Genomic DNA, 23,972 nt, shown 5'->3' on the forward strand with positions numbered 1-23,972 from the left:
AGGCCGGACTCGGAGCCCTTGGGGGTTTTATCCCCTTCGCGCCTGGAGTCCGGGAGGTTGCCTTGCGGCGCCTCCAGGACCACCTCCTCCTGGCTTGGAACCTATTGGGATAGCACCTCGGTGTTGTCCATAGGGTGGGGGAGGTAGCCGTCGGAAGCGAATTCACATCCGACGAATCCAGGGAACAGCTTGATGACACGTCGAGCCGGTCATTGGGTGGACTGCATAAACATGTTCAACACAAGGAAAAGTTGTGCAATGGAAGAATACTATGAATCACTATGGTACCCGGACACTTACGATCTCGCTGGGGGCTTGGCCCTGTGCGGCCACTCCTGTTCGCCGTCGTCGTTGTTGGTGGAGCCATCCGGAGGAAGGGTTTTCCCCTTCTTGGACCCTTCGGCTCCCCAGTTGGGGCAGCCTTCCTTTTCTTCTCTCCCCCCGCTGGAGGGGGAGAGGTCTCTTCTTCCTCCTCGTCGTCTTCACGGGAGGGGTGTGTCTTGGAGTCGTCGGATGATGAATCCGACACCCGCAGGCACTGGGCACTCTTCCGAATCCCCGTGGCCTTCTTCTTGGCCTTCTTCTCCGGCACCACATAGGGTGCCGGAAGCAGCAACTTTGCCAAGCGAGCGTCCGCTGGGCCTTCGGGCAAAGGAGCTGGACAGTTGATCTGTCCGGACGTCTCCTGCCAATCCTGTCAAAGGTAAGGGAGCTTAAGATCCCGCTTGGAGTCAAACTATGAAAAACTAATACCCTGTAAAAGGTAAATACAGCTTACCGCACGAGCGCGACGCTGCGTGCTGAATCCGCGATCCTCGGTAGCGGATGCGGGGGCCTCGGCGCCCTTGAAAAGCACCTTCCAGGCATCTTCGTACGTTGTGTCGAAGAGCTTGCTTAGAGTTTGGTGCTGCGCCGGGTCGAACTCCCACAGGTTGAAAGCCCGTTGTTGACACGGGAGGATCCGGCGGATGAGCATAACCTGGACTACGTTGACAAGTTTGAGCTTCTTGTCCACCAGGGTTTGGACGCATGTTTGGAGTCCGGTCAGCTCTCCTTCTTTACCCCACGACAGGCCCGTCTCTTTCCAGGAGGTGAGCCGCGTAGGGGGTCCGGATCAGAACTCGGGGGCTGCGACCCATTCAGGGTCGCGCGGCTCTGTGATGTAAAACCACCCCGATTGCCACCCCTTTAGGGACACCACGAAGGAACCCTCGGGCCATAAGGCGTTGGGCATCTTGCCCACCATGGCGCCTCCGCACTCCTCCTAAGTGCCGCGCACCACCTTCGGCTTGACATTGAAAGTCTTGAGCCATAGGCCGAAATGGGGGCGGATGCAGAAGAAAGCCTCGCACACGACGATAAACGCCGAGATGTTGAGGACAAAATTCGGGCCAGATCATGGAAATCCAGGGCATAGTAGAACATGAGCCCCCGGACAAATGGCTGGAGAGGGAAGCCCAGGCCGTGGAGGAAATGGGGGAGGAACACCACCCTCTCATGGGGCCTAGGGGTGGGGATGAGCTGCCCCTCTTCGGGAAGCCGGTGCGCAATGTCGCTAGACAAGTATCCGGCCTTACTCAGTCTTTTGATGTGTCCCTCCGTGAAGGAGGAGACCATCCACTTGCCTCCCGCTCCGAACATGGCTGGAGAAGGTTGAGGTGGGGTGTGCGGACTTGGGCGCTGGAGCTCGAGTGCGCGGAAATGGATAGGCGAAGGAGGAAGAAGGCGTGGATGAAAAGGTGGATCCTTATCCCCTTATATGGGCGGACGCGACTATGCGTCTCCACCAGCCTGGTAAAACTCGCTTATCTCGCAAGCGCCGTAGTCAATGGCGTGGTTGGGTTACTCACACCCGTATTGATGAGAATCCCGGAATAAGGGGACACGATCTCTGCTTTAACAAGACGTGCCAAGGAAGCCGCCTCGCTAAACGCGCTGAGGTGGGACAATAAAATGATTCGAATAAAGACTTGGCCATGGTATGATGTCACGCTACGGAATACGTCAGCAGATTATATTTGTGTAAATATTATTCTCTCTATGGCAATATGTGGAAGCTTATTTTGCAGAGTCGGACACTACCTTTGTGTTCAAAAACTTCTATGAAATACTTGGTGGAGGAACGCGCCTTGCAATGCCGAAGACAATCTGCGCGCCGGACTCGTCGTCATTGAAGCCTGGTTCAGGGGCTACTGAGGGAGTCCTGGATTAGGGGGTGTCCGGGGGGCCGGACTATACCTTCGGCCGAACTCCTGGACTATGAAGATACAAGATTGAAGACTTCGTCCCGTGTCCGAAAGGGACTTTCCTTGGCGTGGAAGGCAAGCTTGGCGATACGGATATGTAGATCTCCTACCATTGTAACCGACTCTGTGTAACCCTAGCCCTCTCCGGTGTCTATATAAACCGGGGAGTTTTAGTCCGCAGGACGAACAACAATCATACCATAGGCTAGCTTCTAGGCTTTAGCCTCTCTGATCTCCTGGTAGATCTACTCTTGTACTACCTATATCATCAATATTAACCAAGCAGGACGTAGGGTTTTACCTCCATCAAGAGGGCCCGAATATGGGTAAAACTTCGTGCCCCCTGCCTCCTGTTACCAACCGACCTAGACGCACAGTTCGGGACCCCCTACCCGAGATCCGCCGGTTTTGACACCGACAGCGACATTTCTACTGAGCATGTGAAGACTGAAGAACAGCTAGCCGATATCTTCATAAAGCCCTTGGATGAGAAGAGATTTAGCAAGTTGCGGTGTGAGCTAAATATCCTAGAATCTTCAAATGTTCTTTGAAAGGGACACTCATCCTAACACTTATGCAAAATTGATTACTTAGATGTGCAACACATGAAGAAACGTTTTTCTTCAATCAATGAAGAATAACACTCTTAGTGTGAAGAAATTAACGAAGAATTTGATTCTCAGAACCCTACGATAATTGTACGCGGTGTCTGAAATCATCATTCTTATACAATGGGTCACGCCACCACCAAAAGTTGAAATTCCTCAATTATTCATATTCTTCAACTTTGAATAGTCTTCACTGGTTCCGTCTTTTTTCTTCATTGGCTATATATATATGAGTTTATGTCCTCTACAGCATTCACTTATTGCTATTTCTTCAAGTTGGTTTTCTGCTAAGTGAATGTGATCAGACCCTTCCCCTCTATGCTTTACTCAACCCAATCTGTTCACAAATTCTGCATGTGCGTTCTATTTGAAACTCGTTCAAAATCTTCACTGTGTCCTTGTCAGCTGAAGAAATTGCGAAGGAACATTAAAACCTATCTTATCTAAATTTTCGGCTTTGCCGCTCAAACCGTTCCGCATCCCACGATACACTTATCCACTCACCCAGGATCTAACACGATCTCCACCTCTCACTACGTGGGTGACACATGTCATGTGAATGGGAAGGGTCAGGGGCACGTTCGTCCAATTTCTTTGGGCGAGCAGTTTTTCACCGTGGCTATAAATACCCCTCCTTCCCCTCCTCACTTCTGTTACTCCGCTCGACCTCTCTCTCCAGCTCGAGCTTCTCAAACCCTAGCGCCGCCGCTACTTCATCGCTGCCAGTGAGGAAGAGCTTCACTGCATCGACCTCGTCGCCGACGTACTCACGCCGACCACGGACATCTTCACTCCGTCGCCGCCGTAGCCGTCTTCCTTTGCCAAGTTAGGGCGTGGAAGATCTGCATAGACGAACTTCACATCTCCTCACTCCATTTCATCGTGTTCGTCATCCAGGGTAATTAAAAGTTACTTTTACTGCCCTCGTTGATTCGAATGATTATCTACAAAATCTTCAAAAGTGTTTTTCTTCATATCTTCACACACTGAACGCCTCACAAGTCATCTGTTCTTGATTCATTTTTCTAAGCATCATTTTTCTTCAAGATTCCTCAATCGTGTGGATCTTCTATCTATACAACTCTGGAACCTAAGACAAAGAACACTTAGTGAAAATCTTCAAGACTCATCTGGTCAAATTCCTCAAACTTGTTCTTTTTGAAAAACCTTCTTAGAACGCATATGACCTCTCCAAATTCCTCGCAACTATACTCTATTCACAGGTACACATGTCAGCTGCTGAATCACTAGGTTCTCATCAACTTAACTCATTTGCAGCGTTCCTCGAAGAAAAGTTGCATACTTCTTCAGAGAATTCAATTGTTCAAATTCCTCAACTAAAGAAAATGGCTGATGGTAAAAGGCCACAGAAAGGAGGAAAGAGCACTACTAGAAAAAGGGCTATAGATGGAAATGACACTAATGGCGCACCAGACAAGTGGTGCGCCATTAGTATATACTAATGGCGCACCACCTCTGATGCGCCATTAGTGTTGAAACTACTAATGGTGCACCCTGACCACGGTGCGCCATTAGTACCAAATTTTTTTTTGAACTAGTGCGCCTGTCCAAACATACTAATGGCGCATCCCCTGGTGGTGCGCCATTACTAGTTGTAACTAGTAATGGCGCACCATCCAGGAGGTGCGCCACTAATGTTATTTTTTTTATTATTGCTTTTATTCCTTTTTTTGCAAAAGTTCTAATGGCGCACCGCCAGGGGGTGCGCCATTAGTAACCTGGATTACTAATGGCGCATTTGTTGCTGGTGCGCCATTAGTAAGTGGGCAGCAACAAGATATTTTGGACAGCCTCTCCTCCCACACTCACTTTCTCCCCACTTCATTCTCTCCATCGCCTCCTCCTTGTCTCGGGTGCCTCCTCTTTTTCACCTCATTTCCACCATAGATTCATTCAAATTAAGTGGTTATGTTACCTTGTTTTGCTAGGTAAGTAAGGGGGGAAGCTATATTTATGTTGTTCTCCCTACAAACAATGTGCACATGCACTTTTTATGGCCTAGCTAGATCTATGTATGTTCGTGGTGTTGCATATGTTTGTGGTGTTGCATATGTGTTTGTGTTTGGAGGTGTACCGGTATTTGAAATGCGATAGTTGCCAATATTTTGCCGGAATGTTGATTCATTTCCGTTTCGGCGAGAATTTTGGCATTAAGCATTCTTTTTGGTCCTATTTTTAGGGAAAGTCATGCCAAATTTTTTCTTGGTTCTAAAATATCATTTTGCTCTACCCCGCAGGCGACCATGGTCCGCACGATGACCGAAGGCATCGTGAATAGGTTTTTGAGGTCCGCGAAGGCCGAGATGCTTCAAAAGAACGAGACGGAGATAAGATGTCTGTGTCGAAGATGCAAGCTGAATAGCCTTATTGCGGACCCGGATTCCGGGCAGGTGCGGGACCACCTGCTCTTGCGTGGTTTCATGGATGGCTATCGGTGGCAAGGTGATGAAGATGACTATGAAGTCGTTCATGGGGGCCGGGCAAGAAATGAGGAAGGGCAGCAAGACAACCACCGCGACTCGGGGGGGCGAGAAGATGAAGAATCCCCAGGAGATGATCTCGACGGTGATGCTGTACACAGTCATCATGTAGAAGATGCAGGACATGATGATGATGCCGGCGGAGCAGACGACGTTGGACCATCGATGGGCTGGGTGCAGGACCCTCATATTCAAGAGCTGCTTCTCAAGCAGATGGATAACGCAAGAGCTGCCGCCCGAGAGAAAGCCAAGATGGATCAACTTGAGTTAGACGCGGTTACTCCGTTGTATGAAGGATGCAGGACCGAGGATACCCGCCTGAAAGTAACGCTCATGGCTCTGGAGATGAAGGTAAAACACAAAATGACCGACGCATGCTTCGACGAGAACATGTCATTCTGGCACGAACGTCTTCCCAAGGGGAACAAGTGCCCGACCAGTTTGGAGGAGGCAAAGAAAATCGTGTGTCCTCTGGATTTACCGCACGTGAAATACCATATGTGCATGAACAATTGCATCATTTATCGGGACGAGCACGCGGAGTCTACAATATGTCCGGTGTGCGGTGTCACTCGATACAAGAAGAGGAAGAAAGCTCCTCGAAAAGTGGTGTGGTACTTTCCGATCACTCCTCGTCTGCAGCGGTATTTCGCGGATCCTAAGGTAGCAAAGCTCCTGCGTTGGCACGCGGATAGGGAGGAGAAGAAGCGAGAAGATGACGCAAATGATCCGGAGATAGATAAAAAAGACAAGATGCTGAGTCACCCTAAGGATGCGAGCCAGTGGCAAGCATTGAACTTCGAATACCCAGAATTTGGGAACGATCCAAGGAACATCGTGCTGGGCGCGAGCACCGATGGAGTCAATCCGTTTGGCAGCCAGAGAAGCACACATAGCACCTGGCCTGTGTTTGTGTGGATGTACAACCTTCCCCCCTGGTTGTGCATGAAGAGGAAGTACATTCACATGAGTATGCTAATTGAAGGGCTGAAAGAACCAGGGAACGACATCAATCTGTATCTGGGGCTGCTGAAAGAGGAGCTTGACACGCTGTGGAAAACGCCAGCCAATACGTGGGACGCCGCAGAGAAAGAATATTTCCCTATGAGAGCCGCACTGCTCACGACGGTGCACGACTATCTCGGTTACGGATATCTTGCGGGGCAGGTAGTCCACGGATTTTCTGGATGCGTAAGGTGCATGGATGACACAACGTATCGCCAGCTAGATAGAGATCCCGGGTCTTCGAAAACCGTGTTCATGGGACATCGAAGGTGGCTTCGCGACGATGACCCGTGGAGGAAACGCAAGGATCTGTTCGATGGTGAAACCGAACCCCGAAAACGCCCGTGTACGAGGAGCGGCGAGGAAATAGACAAGCTGTTGAAAAATTGGAAAGACTGCCCACTGCCGGGAAAGAAGCAAAAGGCGCCAGAGCCGGGAAAGAAGCGAAAGGCGCCAGAGCCGCTGCTGAAGGTATGGAAAACGAGGTCTGTTTTCTGGGACTTGCCGTACTGGAAGATCCACCGTGTGCCTCACAGCCTTTATGTCATGCATACCACGAAGAACGTGTGCGAGAGTCTACTTGGTACCCTGCTCAACATGCCAGAGAGGACCAAAGATGGGCCGAAAGCAAGGGCAGACTTGACATCAATGGGCATTAGGCAGGAGCTTCACGCTATATATGATGATGATGATGATGATGATGATGATGATGATGATGATGATGAGGCGAAGCAGGACACAGAAAGTCGTCGCAAAGGCAAAAAGGCCAAGAAGACCGGAAATGACTACCCTCCCGCGTGCTTCACTCTAAGTCAGGAGGAGATCGAGCAGTTTTTCACCTGCCTCCTAGGAGTAAAACTTCCTTACGGTTACGCGGGGAAGATAAGCAGATACCTAGACCCAGCGAAGCAGAAGTTCAACGGGATGAAGTCTCACGACTGTCACGTGCTGATGACGCAGATACTTCTAGTTGCAATCCGTGGGATCATGGACGCGCACGTCCGTGAAACGCTATTTGGCCTATGCAACTTCTTCGACGTCATCTCTCGGAAGTCGATTGGCGTGAGGCAACTCAGAAGGCTACAGGAAGAGATCATGGTGATACTATGTGAGCTTGAGATGTACTTCCCGCCCGCATTCTTCGACGTTATGGTGCATCTGCTAGTCCATATAGTGGAGGATATCATCCAACTCGGGCCGACGTTCCTGCACAACATGATGCCGTTCGAAAGGATGAATGGTGTCATCAAACGATACGTTCGCAACATGTCACGTCCAGAAGGAAGCATAGCCAGGGGCTTTCTGACCGAAGAGTGCATCTCCTACTGCACGAATTATCTAGGCATCGAGAACCCCGTTGGTCTGCCTGTCAACAGGCACCTCGGCAGGCTCGCTGGATGGGGTCACCGTGAGGGTCGCCGCGAAATGCATGTCGACTTCGAGGGTTGACTCACCGACTTTGAAAGAGCAAACCTAGTCGCGCTACAACACATAGACGTGGTCGATCCTTGGGTGGTAGAGCACAAAACCTTTATTAAGAAGAGGTACGATGACCGAGGCCAACAGAGGACGGACGGAGATATACTCAAAGAGCACAACTCATGTTTCATGCGTTGGTTCAAGCAGAAGCTTCTGTCGTACCCTTTACATGAGGATTCTTCCGCGGAAGAACAACTCATATTCGCCTTGTCACAGGGCGCCGAGCACAACCTGATGACCTATGAGGCGTACGATATCAACGGCCAGGCGCGAGAGGTTCAAGAACTCAAGGCACAGGTGGCGTGGATTCCGGAGATTGTCCAAGAGCAAGTGGAACAACGACTCGGAGCGACGATCACCGCCCTTGTGCCTACCTTGATCTCGGGGTTGAGTGCGTGGATTGCGGGCGGCCAACAGGGGCCGCCCCCGATTCCTAGCTTCACGGCCAGCAACTCGCATAATGCGATGGCGGGGCCATTGGTGCCTCCGGCGGAGGCGGCATTGGTGTCTCCGACGCCGGCACGGGAGCTTAATGCACCCGGGTGTACGCCGGCCGGCACCTCTTCAGCAAGCGGCCGCTCCGTCAACTGCACGCCCGCCGTTGGCGGTGCCTCGACATTAGCCGAGCTCGAGGCCATCATCACGGTAACTAATTAAGCCTCTCTCGGCCGAGGACTTCATCTCCTTGCCTTTGACTGGGCATCCCTGACGCCCTACATGTTTTCGCAGGGCGCCGCCGACGTTTCGTGCACTCTCCTCCACTTCGTGAACAACGAGTTGGTCGATGTCACCAAGGGCAAAATCGTTCAACCGGGCAACCCCTTGTTCCACGGTACCCAGATGCCACCCAACTTGTTTAGGGTTCAACTGGTTCGGGTGCTGCCAGGCTGCGACGACTTGTTACCTCCGATTCGACCCATCGGGGCCGACGATGAAGACGTGATGACCCTCAGCGCCTGCCTGAGCTAGCCCCTGCTTTGGCCGAAGAGCCAGATTCCTTTGGGGGCGGGGGACACCACCCCAAAGACAACACCGCCAGTCGTGCCGGCGCCAAGTCGGCCCCATGGCAAGACCGCTGTAACGGTGCCGGACATCCCTATGCCACTGGATCCAAACATGCATATGGCACAGGATCAGAACGACGACGACGACGACGATGATACATTTGGCAACGTCGATCAGTACTTTGCCGAGCATGGGTACGATGGCGACTTCATGGGGCCTCCTTCTCAAGAACCAAACCCAACAAAAGACGTGTGCGATCTAGCTCGTACCGCGGAGAAGCCAAGTTGCAACAGGCGCCGTGTGGCGTTCAGCTCTCAGGAGACGCCTCCAGCTGCCGACTTCACCGAGCCTCAGATAGGCGAGGTGCAAAGTATTATCAGCCCCAACACACTCAAGAAGGCGGTCTGTGAGCAGAACTCGGTCCCATTACAGGAGAAGAAGAAGGCACGCAAAAGAAAGACTAAGAAGGGTGCGAGCCAGCCGGCACCGAGTACGATCCGTGCTCAGGACGGGCCACCTTCACCGCAGGATATCTCGAGGAGGGTGCATGTGGCTGGTAGGGCGATGCTACCGACAAATATGCTCAATGCTGCAACCGGTGCTATGCGGAGTCTGCATGACAGTGTTCTTGCTTTGGAGAAGCGGCGTCTCAGGGAGAAGGATGTGGCATACCCGGTTTTCGCGGCCAAGGTGCCAGAGGGCAAGGGCTTTGTGGATAACTCCATCGGGCGTACGATCGTCCTGCGTTTTGATGACATCCACGCTATGTTGAACCTTCATCCGCTGCACTACACCTTCGTTCGGCTATTTTCGCTGAGTATGGAGATGCGGATCATTCGCGACAAGACCCCGGACATCGTGATAGTCGACCCCTTCTACATGCATGCCAAGATCTTGGGTAGCGCTGGGGACCGGCAAGTCGCGAGTTCTTACCTCGAAGGCGTCATTCTGGCAAACCAAGATAAGGATAACTTCCTCGTGCCTTACTTTCCCGAGTAAGTCCTCCCCTCAACCGGCCCGTAACATATGAATTCTTACTTTTCGATCGTTTTTCTTTTAACATTCCGTGTTTTCTGCAGTGACACACGTTGCACGCTCATCCTCCTAAGCCCCAAATATTCCATGGCCACGTATTTTGACCCGGACCGTCAGTCGAACGTAGACTACACAAATGTCAAGAAGGTTCTTGATGATGTTCTCCCCGGCTACGCCCAATCTGGAGGCACCTTCACCAGGCCAATTCGTAAGTACGGCAAGCACGTGTTCTCCCACAATACGATGTTCTGCTGCGTCAAGCAGCCGCCTGGCGGTCAGAAGGGTGCCTACTACGCCATCCATCACATGCGGGCGATCGTACGGGACCATCATCAACTTCTGCTACCGAGTAAACTCAAAGATTGGGCCGCGAGCGTGTCGGCAATCCAGGACGCGGACCTCCGACAAGAATTCTTTCGCATCCAGTCGGAGTTTGCGGAAATCATCCATCAAGATGTCCTTCGTACCTCGGGGCAGTTCTACCTTAGAAATCAACCGTCCAACAGTGACATCGACACAATGCTACAAATGCAGGATGACAACGCCCGTTCTTTCATGACTCCCACGATAGACGGCGGCTTCATCCACGCTCCGGTCTCTTGAGTCGAGTTGTCTAGTTCTGAAACATCGATTGGCTCATGTTGTAATTAAACTTTAATGAACTTGTAGTATGTCTCTTTGGTTTCGAGAGTCGTTCAACTTAGATGTAATCGATGCTATTAATGTCTTCCTTTTCTCTTCCGATCGTTCTGTTGCATAATTATATATTGCTTATGTATTGTCTGTGAATTGGTACTAACGTTTCGTTTGGCTAGTGCATAGCGATGCCGACGTATGTCGTGTACAAGGGTAAGGTTCCCGGAGTCTACGATGACTGGGAGGAGTGTCGGAGACAGGTTCACCGATTCAGCGGTAACAGTTACAAAGGGTACACCACTAGGGCCGAGGCCGAATCTAGATACGCCCGCTATCTAGCGGGAGAGGGGAGGGAGCGTTGGAGGAACCGGATGAAGGCGAGTTTCATCGTGATGATGCTCATCGTGATGACCGCAGCTCTCTTCTATGTGATGGTAGTTTAGATGATCGATATCGACTTGTAATGTGAAGACAAACTCGCTACTCGCGGTCTCGAGACTTGTATTATAATGTTCTATCTTTGTTCGGTCTTTTTAATTCGGAGACTAATATGATGAATTGTATTCGGAGACTAATATGATGAATTGTATTCAAAGACTAATCTTCTATTGTATTCGATGAATCTGTTGTTGATGTGTGCTGTCTATATTTTGTCAAACTATACATTTTGTAACCTGTGCAAAAAACAGAAAATAAAAAGATAAAAAAAACCTAATATTCATACTAATGGCGCATCACAGGACAGTGCGCCATTAGTATGACAGTGCATACTAATGGCGCATCACTGGGTAGTGCGCCATTAGTATGCCGCGGTTACTAATGGCGCATCCAGTGGTGGTGCGCCATTAGTATGCCAAAGCACCTGGGTATAAATGGCCCCTGGGAGGCATACTAATGGCGCACGCTGGCCTATACTAATGGCGCACCCGCGGTGCGCCATTAGTATACCAGATACTAATGGCGCACCAGGTGGTGCGCCATTAGTAAAAATTACTAATGGCGTGCTGTTAATGGCGCACCACAGATGCGCCATTAATGGCCATATTAGGTGCGCCATTAGTAGGGGGTTTTCTAGTAGTGGAGGCCTGAGGTAAATACAGTGTTTGAGATCCCTGATGACATATCTGCTGGGTGCTGCAAACCTACTGAGGAAACCAAGAATGAGTGCATAGTGCGCAATCAGGGGATAGAGAGGAGATGGGCAAGAGAATGGAGGGAGTACAGATATGTCACTCCTAAGTACATGAAGAAATTCACACTTAATCCTCCATGCCCAAGAGCTCCATTGGCACCTGGACAATGTTGCACTATCTCCGTATGCCCTAGAGGCAATAATAAAGTTATTATTTATTTCCTTATGTCATGATAAAAGTTTATTATTCAAGCTAGAATTGTATTATCCGGAAACATAATACTTGTGTGAATACATAGACAAACTAAACGTCACTAGTGTGCCTCTACTTGACTAGCTCGTTAATCAAAGATGGTTATGTTTCCTAACCATAGACATGTGGCGTCATTTGATTAACGGGATCACATCATTAGGAGAATGATGTGATTGACATGACCCATTCCATTAGCTTAGCACCCGATCGTTTAGTATGTTGATATTGCTTTCTTCATGACTTATACATGTTCCTATGACTATGAGATTATGCAACTCCCGTTTGCCGGAGGAACACTTTGTGTGCTACCAAACGTCACAACGTAACTGGGTGATTATAAAGGAGCTCTACAGGTGTCTCCAAAGGTACATGTTGGGTTGGCGTATTTCGAGATTAGGATTTGCCACTCCGATTGTCGGAGAGGTATCTCTGGGCCCTCTCGGTAATGCACATCACATAAGCCTTGCAAGCATTGCAACTAATGAGTTAGTTGCGAGATGATGTATTATGAAACGAGTAAAGAGACTTGCCGGTAACGAGATTGAACTAGGTATTGAGATACCAACGATCGAATCTCGGACAAGTAACATACCGATGACAAAGGGAACAAAGTATGTTGTTATGTGGTCTGGACAATAAAGATCTTCATAGAATATGAGGGAGCCAATATGAGCATCCACGTTCCGCTATTGGTTTTTATCCGGAGACATGTCTCGGTCATGTCTACATTGTTCTCGAACCCGTAGGGTCCGCACGCTTAACGTTACGATGACAGTTTCATTATGAGTTTATATATTTTGATGTACCGAAGTTTGTTCAGAGTCCCGGATGTGATCACAGACATGACGAGAAGTCTCGAAATGGTCGAGACATAAAGATTGATATATTGGACGGCTATATTCGGACACCAGAAGTGTTCCGGGTGATTTCGGAGAAAACTAGAGTGCCGGAGGGTTACCGGAACCCCCCCCCCTCCCGGGAGAAGTAATGGGCCTTATGGACCCCCCTCTTTCCTACACCTACTAGGGTGGGCCGCGCGCCCCCTCCCCCTCTAGTCTGAATTGGACTAGGAGAGGGGGGCGGCGTCCCCTTTCCTTCTCCCTCTCCCCCTTCCTTTCCCCCTCCTAGTAGGAGTAGGAAAGAGGGGAGTCCTACTCCTACTAGGAGGAGGACTCCTCCTTGGCGCGCCCAAGGGCCGGACGGCCTCCCCCCATTGCTCCTTTATATACGGGGGCAGGGGGCACATCTAGACATACAAGTTGAGCTTCGTGATCGTTTTCTTAGCCGTGTGCGGTGCCCCCCCTCCACCATACTCCTCGATAATATTGTAGTGGTGCTTAGGCGAAGCCCTGAGACGGTAGAACATCAATATTGTCACCACGCAGTCGTGCTGACGGAACTCTTCCCCGACACTTTGCTGGATCGGAGTCCGAGAATCGTCATCGAGCTGAACGTGTGCTAAAACTCGGAGGTGTCGTAGTTTCGGTGCTTGATCGGTCGGACTTTGAAGACGTACGACTACATCAACCACGTTGTCATAACATAGACAACACTCTCCCCTCTCGTTGCTATGCATCACCATGATCGTGCATGTGCGTAGGAAATTTTCTGAATTTACGACGTTCCCCAACATTATGCACCTTGGATTATGAGATTCCTCAGGACAAGGTCTTCACTCAACTACAAGCTGATTTCCAGAATCACCGCAGCTACTTGCCCCCAATTGAAGTCCTCAAGCAGACATATTCCTCAGTTGACGGAAAGGGCAAGGCACCAGCTATAATTGATGAAGGCATTCGTCCATTGGATGGCCAGTTTCACAAAGCTGCATCTTATTCCACCAATGATGACTCTGCCACACATGACTCTGCCAATGCACCTAAGTCCACTCCTCAAGCCACTGCTCCGCGCGTGATGACTGATCGTGAACATCTGCTTAGTCTTCACCAGAAGGTGGATTGAAATCACAAATGGGTTAAGAGTCAGTTTGGTTCACTTCTTCACAACATGACTGCCACACACAATGCAGTGATGAAAAACCACTACTACCTCCATCAAGTCTTCGGTCGCACCTGGGCAATCCAGTCACATCTATATGGTGAAGAAGACCTGAGGAACATGGGTCTCAAAGAAGATTTTGACTGGTCTGCACCTCCACCGAAGAAATTCAAGAAGGTCCAAGTTCCTTCTCTGGTGGCCAGCTCATTTTCTTCATCGCGCGACACTGATGAACATGAAGATTTGGACGACACTGCGGCAGGCCCTACATCAACAAACGACCCCAACAGCAATGGCGCTCCTTCATCAACATGATTATCTTCAGGTTCATTAGTCCTCATTTTCGATCCTTTTGGTCATTCGATGACAAAGGGGGAGAAATATGAGTTAGTCTTCAAGCGGGTCTACTATATGGGCATTTTTTATTTGCTAAGTTACAACTCACATTCTTCTGAAACTTTATTGGATCGAGTTGTAATCTTAAACCTGATAATGCTCTGATACTTTTGATGCACTGTGCTTTGATACTTTTGATGCACTATTCTGCATGCTTATTCCTCGTTAATATTATTGCACGCATGCTGAATTTCATCAGGCACCATATTTCATCATGCATTTCAAATTCTTCATATTATATGTTAAATGCGTGTATGAATTACAAGATATAGGGGGTGATCCCCGTGATTCAACTCTTCAATTGTGCACTGCTTCAAAGGAAAATTCCTCACTATGCACATCTTCAGGGGGAGTTCTTCTATATCTTGCAATCAAATTCCTCAATATCATTAGTTACACTTCATATGCTTATCCCCGTTGAAAACTTAACCTATACTGTCATCAATCACCAAAAAGGGGGAGATTGTAAGTGCATCTAGTGCCTCTTAGTGATTTTGGTGTATTGAAGACTTATAGGTTAAGGGACTAATGCGTTTGTGAGTGTACACAGGTCTATAAGTCTATGAGGAGTTTGATATTTAAAGGAAAAGTCGACCCCTAAAAATGAATATCTTTGACTAAAGATTTTGGTATTTCTGAAGACTTTCATGAAGACTTTGAAAGTGAAGAAATTGGTGTGTCCGTGAAGACTTGGTATTCATGCAAGGAATATGAAGCTTGAAGACTTCTGTTTTCATAGTTTTGTTTTTCTCTTTCTTGAGTCATATGAAACACCGTACTGTTAAAGGGGGTCGAGGAAATACTAAGGAAAAATTTCCATGTGATGCTCAACTCAAAATCCTACACCTACCAATCCCTTCGAGTGAAGCCATTGGAAATCTCATACAGTTCAGTCAATTTCTTCAGTTACAGAGACGAAGTTCTTCTGGTCTCTGAGGAATTTGTCCTGACTGAGGAGTTAGGAATTCGCTAGTGCTGATAGCCTACACAGTGAGGAACATGATAGCCCTGAGGATTTTGCTACTCAAAATTCCGACTGTTGATGTGCTATGCGCCAGCTGTCCCAAAATATCTATCCACCTAACGATCATATCATTGAAGGGCATTTATGTCTTATCATGTCGGGCTGCTCCCTAGGATATAAATAGCCGCCCCCTACAACCACTAGCTGGTTGGCTGCTCCGAGAGGAACTGACACTTGTCATTTGAGAGCAACCCATCCTCTGAGGAGTTTGAGCGAAAATCATCAAGTGAGGAAAAACCAAAAAAACCCAAAACCCAAACACCTACAAACCCCAAGTGATTGACCATCACAGAAGAGATTGATCCTGAGTTGATCCGACGCTTGTTACCTTTGAAGACTGTGCTTCTACCAGACGGTTAGGCGTCATGGTCTAGAGCATCCAAGAGGAATTGTGGATCGCCGAGTGACCAAGTTTGTGAAGGTTTGGAAGTCGCTTGAAGACTTACCACGAGTGATTGGACGAGGTCTGTGTGACCTTAGTTCAAGGAGAATACGGTGAGTACTGGGTGTCTTGGACTAAGTGTCCTTGACTGGGTGTCCGGGACTGTGTGTCCTCGAGTTTAAATACTCAGCCGCTCCAACTAGACGTATAACTGAGACAACAGTTGGAACTGGTCTACCAAATCATTGTCTTCACCAAGCTTACTGGTTCTATTTTCTCAACTCTTTCATTTCCTCATAACTGTGTTGTGTGTTTGTTCATATCTGTGTTTGAAGACTTTGACTGAAGACTTTCTCAATTTCCTCAGTTTAATTTCTTCAGTCTGTTTGTCTTCGTCCTGTGTTATCCTGTGATTACGCTTCCTGTACTCTGTGCCTGTCTTCATTTCATCATGATGACTATGCTTGTATTCTGTTATGTTTACTTTTGAGTACTTATTCGGCTGCTAGTAGTTCTTCGCTAAGGAATTTCCACACCGGCAAATTCCTTAGTGAAGAATTTCATAAAAATCGCCTATTCACCCCCCTCTAGTCGATATAACGGACTTTTAATGATATAATTCACATACATGATGATTGGCTAAAGAGCATGGCATTGCATAATTCACATATATAATGCCTTTGCAACAAGATAGCATTGTATAATTCACGTATATAATGTCTTTCAACAAGATGGCAATTGTCACGACCGGTTTTCCAATAAAAATATTTATTGAGAAACCAATCTTTTGAGTCCAGTATGAGAGAAATCCTCCTCACATGTAGACAAATTCTTGATACAATAAGCCAGTAGCATAAAATATATTACAGGGTTGAACTACGGTTGCTCAACCAAATTATTACAAGCACGCCAACAATTATACATAATGGCGGACATGACACAGTGGTGTGGAGGCATACTACTGACTCGAGGATAGGGCGGTGGTGGAAAAACACAGCGGGGAGAGAAATACAAGACTCTAAGTCTGTCATCTCATCGAGCGTCGAGGTGAGGCTCGATGAATTTATTTGGTACCGGAAGCGGATATAAAACAGTGACCAAATCCAGGGTCGCACGAGACTGACTGGGACTCCTCTAGGTCTCGGACTCGCTATCAAACTCTTCATCCATGAGATCGTCTTCGTCAGCATCTGGCCAAATCAACAAGCCAGTGAGTACTTTGAAAGTACTCGCAAGACAGTTCGAACGTAAGATATAATAAATGCATGCATGGATGCGTCATGATTAATTCACCAATGTACATTCAAAAAATTAGCATAACAAGGTAAGTAAAAGGGAAACAGCGGTAGTCCGCCTGAAATCCCAACAAAACATAAATAACTACCGATCGGGTGTTTGAAGCGACACCTCGAAAGGTGAACAAATAAATATAAGGAAATGAGGCCACAGTCGGGCGTCTTAGCGACACCACATAAAGGGCTTTAAAAGAAATACCACAGTCGGACGTCGAGGCGACATCATAGAAAGGGCTTTAAAAGAAATGCCACAGTCGGACGTCGGGACGACATCACAGAAAGGGCTTTAAAAGAAATGCCACAGTCGGACTTCGAGGCGACATCACAGAAAGGGCTTTAAAAGAAATGCCACAGTCGGACGTCGGGGCGACATCACAGAAAGGGCTTTAAAAGAAATGAAATACAACAATGCCACAGTCGGACGTCTGAGCGACATCGCAGAAAGGGCTTTAAAGGAAAATAAAATACAACAATGCCACAGTCGGACGTCTGAGCGACATCGCAGAAAGGGCTTTTATTCACAAGTAAATAATACTCATAATAAACATTTAATTCTTAAGAATAAATGGGTTAGTCCATCCATAGGAATAATCATTTAACCGGAATTAGCACTCATGCGAATCGCCGGAGTCTCTGCCATCAAAACTGACATTTTGATTAGGATAAGATAATACGAATTTGGACATGGAATGGATGACTTGGAGGAATATACGACTCTGCAGAGTTTGTACAAAATTCTTCCCACAGCCAACGGATTTCCGTAGTCACGAAGGACTAGTTCCGTTTACGGAATTTCGGAAGAAAACAGAGCTAACCAGTACACACCCATCCTACCTCTCGATGCTAGGAATCACCCTAGACATCGTCCAAGAAAAACTTTTGAGATGGGGAGATCACAATCTCGAATAGCATGGGATCAAATTTATATACACGCGCTCTAAGGGGTGCCCCCCTCTCGGTCCCAACCGGAAACACCCATGCCCCCTGACCGGATGACTGGCTTTAATCCAGGGCCATGGAACCATCATCACGGCCTCTCCTTTTGGTGTGTACCAGAAAAGCGGTTTGCAACTTACTAAACCATATTCCTTGCGGAAAACATGTGGTAGTACAGGGAAGGAAATGAGAGGAACTGGACCGATATGGTTTGACACTAAAGTCACATAGTCTGGCATAAGACTGGCATGCTACAACACTGCCATCTCACCCATCCTCATGCCAACACATGGCCATTCATACTCACATCCATCCACTTATGGATCATTGAACTCACTTACCTCATTATCGCATAAAATAACGTTCATCGATATGCTTCTCAACATGCCATAAAACTAACTAAATGCAAAACATGCCAAGACACTCATCATATCAAAAGTTCAAACATGCTTGCCTGGTTCAGAGTAGTCGGAGCCTAGCTCGGTGAAGTTCGCGGCTCCGTCACCTCCTTCGGTATCTACGGTATAAAGAAAATATATGCGCTATCGTAAATACCAAGGAGTTAACAGAAGGTATTCCAAATATTTTTCAAATAAATCTGATAAAAAACTAGACAAAATTTTAAAGAGAACAGAAAAAGAATCAATCAAAAATACTTTTCTTTTTAAAAGTTATAAGAGTTTTTGCCCAGGGACTCATCTATAATGAAACAGAAAGTTTCCAGGGGCTAGCTTATAAAAACAGAAAACGCTTCGGCAGAAACTACGCCAGCCCAAAGGGGAAAGCGCATTTTGCCCGAAGGCGCTTCCAGAAAACGCTTCACTAGAGAGAGCAGAGAGGCTGACGGTGGGGTCCCACTCGTCAGGTTTGAATTTCAAAAAAAAGGGGAACGGAGCTCGTCGGCGCCCGAGAGCCGCGGTGGTCGCCGGCGGCGATCCACGGCGAGGCAGGGGGATCGGAGGGTACCTCCATGCTCAGGGCGCCATTCCGCGTCGGTTGGTGGTGGTGGTGGTCGCTGGCGAGTACCACGTCGACGGCGAGCTTTGCTCCGGCGGACGGCGGCTCGGGTGGTCGAGGAACTCGTCGGAGAGAGCTGTGAAGGTCAAATTGAAGAGGGGGTTAGGCTCCTGGTAGCTAGAGAGGGTAACAGACGGGGTTTGGTCGCCGGAGATGGCCTCACCGGAGCGAATCATGGTGGAGGCCGAGGCGGATCGGGGCGGCTGGAGTTGGGGGAGGAGACCTCCTTGAGGTCCTCCTAGTGGCCTGGCGGGGTGTTGGTGAGGAGTGGGGATGATGCGTGCACGAGGGTGAGCTCGGGGGTCCTTTTTATAGGCGGCCCGAGGCGGTTGCCGTTGACGGGGATCTCCGGCGATTGATTACGGCGGTGCCGGGGATGTGCAGTGGGATTAGGGGCTTGGGCATCGTCGTTGAGGTCCACCGGTCCCATTTAGGTGCTAAACGGGCTGGGATTTGGTGTTATGGGCGAGCTCGACGGAACGGGGGTGGCGCGGCCCGTCGGCGGCAGGGAGCACGTTCCGTGCTTGTCGGGCCACGGCCACGGTGCCACGGGCGTGCGTTGGCACGGCAGGGACACGCGGAGAGCCAATGGGCTTTGGGCGGCGCTGAACGGCGTTCTGCCGTGGTGTGCCTTCTGTCGGCCGCCACGGGAGGTCCCGACGCTGCAGAAGACGCCAGCGAGGGCGGGCCAGCGCGCCACCGACGCCAGGAAGGCTCCACGCACGCGTGTGAAGCTCCGGACAAGAGGGAGGGGCTACGAGCATCGAGCCAAGCGCACTGTCTACGCGTGATAGAAACTGATGGACGAAAACGACACTGAAACTGAATTTTTCTGAATTTTGAACAGCAGCAGTGCATGCAAGGTGTTCGACAGAATGAATTTGGCCTCTGGTGATTTTTCCTTGAGCTGATTTTTGGTGGAGTGGCTTCTCATTGCTCAAGTAGGCTGCCTGAATTTTGGTGGAATTTTTGGAGCAGTGTAGATATGAATTTCATCAAATTTGGCAAATCTGGTCCAAACTTGCAGAGACTGCATTTTGAAAAATTTGAAAAGAGGAGGAGTGGATCAAGATGGTTCTGAGTTGTGGGTAAAAAGGACTAACCAGGAGAGTTGGTTTGAGGTCAAAACTCAAATGAAAAAGGGTACTTGCTTTGAAAATCACTCAGGCTCCAAATAATTTTCGGAATTGATTTGAGAAAAAAAATTAGAATAAAATCCAAAACTTGCTTGGATTAGTTGGGACAGAGAACTTAGGTTGATCACAAGGTGTGGGGGAGGTTTTGGAGGGGTTTTATCACATGGGCAAAAATGCAAAGTCATGGGTGGTTTTCAAGATATGAAAATCCCAAGTTTTTCATAGAGTTTCATTTTAAAAGAAAAAGATTAAACTCCCAAAATAAATTTGAGAGAGAACAAACAGAGAAGAAGTTTCAAAAGATCAAACACCAAAGTTTGAAAAAAATAAAATCCTTGCCAAAGCAAAGGAAGTTTTTAAGAGGAAGGTTTTCTGAAAGAAAAATTTAAATGGCCTCTTTTCAAAGAAAACCACAAGGTTTTTGATAAAAAACCAAATTAAAATTTTGGAGTGTCACAACACCTACCCCCTTAGGAAAAATCTCGTCCCCGAGATTTCAGCTGATCCTTAAATAAGTGTGGATGCTCTGTCCGAAGAAAATCCTCGCTTTCCCAAGTTGCTTCACTGTCGGTGTGATTGCTCCACTGGACTTTGAAAAACTTGATGGTCTTCTGTCGGGTCCTCCTTTCAGACTCCTCTAATATTCTTACGGGACGTTCCCGATAAGTGAGGTCTGGCTGCACGTCAATGTTTTCATGGGATACTTGTTTCTCCGGGTTGCTTATGCACTTCCTTAACTGAGAGACGTGGAACACGTCATGAATGTCGGACAAGTCTTCGGGTAAGTCTAGCTGGTGGGCTACAGTGCCTCTTCGTGCCACTATGCAGAATGGTCCAATGAATCTTGGTGCTAACTTTCCTTTAATCTTAAACCGTTGCAATCCTCTCATAGGGGACACTCTCAGGTATACGAACTCACCGGGTTCAAAGCTGACCCTACGATGTTTCTGATCATAATAACTCTTCTGTCGACTTTGAGCGGTCTTAAGTCGGTCTCTGATTAGCTTGACCTTTTCCTCGGCTTCTCTGAGCATGTCTGGTCCGAAGATGCGGCTGTCCCCGGTCTCTGACCAATTTGACGGGGTACGACATCTTCGTTCGTATAAAGCCTCAAATGGTGCCATTTGTAGGCTGGCCTGGTAGCTATTGTTATACGCGAACTCGGCGTATGGCAGGCTTTCTTCCCAACTGGTTCCATATGTGAGGACACATGCTCTCAGCATGTCTTCTAAAACCTGGTGTACGCGTTCTATTTGTCCATCAGTCTGTGGGTGGTATGCGGTACTGAAGGCTAGTTGGGTTCCCAGAGCCTGTTGTAAATCCTCTGTCGGATATTATAGTCTTCGGGACACCGTGCAGACAAACTATGCGGGAAAGATAAATCCTGGCAAGCCTCTGAGTGTTGTAGGTTGTCTTCACCGGAATAAAGTGTGCCACTTTGGTCAACCTGTCAGTGATGACCCATATGGCATCTTTCCCGTGTCGTGACCGAGGTAGTCCGATAATAAAATCCATCCCTATTTCATCCCATTTCCACTCAGGTATTTTGGTAGGTTGCAGTAGTCCGGCTGGTCTCTGATGCTCAGCTTTTATGCGTTGACATGAGTCGCAACATGCAATGAAGGCGGCTATGTCCCTCTTCATACCGTGCCACCAAAATCTTTCCTGAATATCTTTATACATTTTGGTTCCTCCAGGGTGGATTGAATATGGAGAGGTGTGTGCTTCAGCTAAAATTTGTTGTTTAAGGTCTTCTATGTTTGGCACGCAGAGCCTTTCTCCGTACCATAATATTCCTTCTTTGTCTATGACGTATTCCGAGGCCTTGCCCATACTCAACTTCCTTTTGATGCCTTCGGTGCTAGTGTGACCGGGCTGAGCTTCTTTAATTTTCTCCACAAGGTTGGGTTGTATTTCCAAGTTTGATACGGTGCCTTCTGCTACCATTATCAAGTTGAGCTTGGCAAATTCTTGATGGAATTCGGGCCTCAAGCTGTGCAGATAGTTTTCGTCGGAGCTGGGGTTCCGACTAAGGGCATAGGCCACTACATTTGCTTTCCCTGGATGATAATGGATACCAACATCATAATCCTTTACTAACTCCAACCAACGTCGTTGCCATAAGTTTAGTTCTGGCCGTGTGAAAATATATTTGAGACTTTTGTGATCCGTATATATTTCACATCGATTCCCAAGTAAGAAATGCCTCCATTCCTTGAGTGCATGAATAACTGCTGCCATTTCTAAGTCATGAGTGGGATAATTTTCCTCATGCTTGCGAAGTTGCCTTGAAGCGTAGACGACAACCTTGCCTTCCTGCATCAACACGCATCCGAGACCCTTTCTGGACGCATCACAATATACTTCAAAATTCTTGTGTATGTCGGGGACAATTAATACCGGTGCTGTCATTAACTTCCGTTTTAGTTCTTGGAAACTTTTCTCGCAGGTTTCTGTCCATTCAAACATCTTATCTTTCTTGAGTAACTACGTCATAGGCTTGGCTATGGTGGAAAATCCTTCAATAAATCTGCGGTAATATCCTGCCATTCCCAAGAAACTCCGTATGTCTGTTACGCTGGCTGGTGACTTCCAGCCAAGTACGGCCTTGACTTTCTCTGGGTCCACTGCGATACCGTCTTGGGTCAGCACGTGGCCTAGAAAGCCCACTTGTCTTAGCCAAAATTCGCACTTGCTGAACTTGGCATACAATTGGTGTTTTCTTAGCTCTCCTAGCACAATCCTGAGATGTTCTGCGTGCTCTTCTGGTGTCTTGGAGTATACCAGAATATCGTCGATGAATACCACGACGAACTTGTCCATAAACTTCATAAATACTTTGTTCATGAGGTGAACAAAATATGCTGGGGCGTTAGTTAATCCAAATGGCATTACTGTGAACTCGTACAGTCCATATCTGGAGGTGAAGGCTGTTTTGGGGATATCTTCCGTTCGTACCTTCAATTGATGGTATCCTGACCTTAAGTCAATTTTTGAGAATACCTTGGCCTGAGCGAGTTGATCAAACAAATCGTTTATCCTTGGCATCGGGTATTTGTTTTTGACTGTGACCATGTTAAGTGCTCGATAGTCAATACACAATCTGAGCGTTCCATCCTTCTTTTTGGCAAATAAAATTGGTGATCCCCAAGGTGAGGAGCTGGCTCGAATGTAACCCTTTTCCAGTAATTCCTTTATTTGCTTCTTCAACTCGATCAACTCGGATGGTGCCATTCTGTATGGTTTCTTGTATATGGGAGTGGTTCCTGGTGCTAGCTCAATGCGGAATTCTATTTCTCGGTCTGGTGGCATGCCTGGTAGCTCTTCAGGGAATACATCTGGAAATTCACACACTACTGGAACCTTGTTTAGCTCAGAAACGTCCACCTTATTTAATCTCGGTTGCCGGGGTATTTTTCCTTCCTTGGCTGATACTCTTATTGTCTTCCCTTGGTGGTGTGTGAGAATTACGGTCCTGTTGAAACAGTCGATAAAACCCTTATTGGTGGTTAGCCAATCCATCCCTAGGATGACATCCAGTCCTTTATTTTCCAACACAATCAGATTTGCGTGAAACTCCAATCCTTCGAACTCAATGACCACATTCTGACAGTAATTCTGAGTAACTTGCTGAATCCCAAGGGACTTGATGGTCATGGATTTCTCTAGGGGAAGCATCGAAAAATTATTTTGCAAAGAAAAACTTTTCGAAATGAAAGAGTGAGAAGCTCCAGAATCAAACAAAACCATTGCAGGTATTGTGTTGACAGGAAACGTACCGAGTACGATATCCGGAGCATTCTGTGCCTCCTCTTTGGTTACGTGGTTCAGATGACCCTTCCTGTGGTTATTGTTGGGATTGAAATTGTTTCGCTTGGGCGCGGAATT

This window comes from Triticum aestivum, chromosome 3A (assembly GCF_018294505.1).
Source record: "Triticum aestivum cultivar Chinese Spring chromosome 3A, IWGSC CS RefSeq v2.1, whole genome shotgun sequence".
Lineage (NCBI taxonomy): Eukaryota > Viridiplantae > Streptophyta > Magnoliopsida > Poales > Poaceae > Triticum > Triticum aestivum.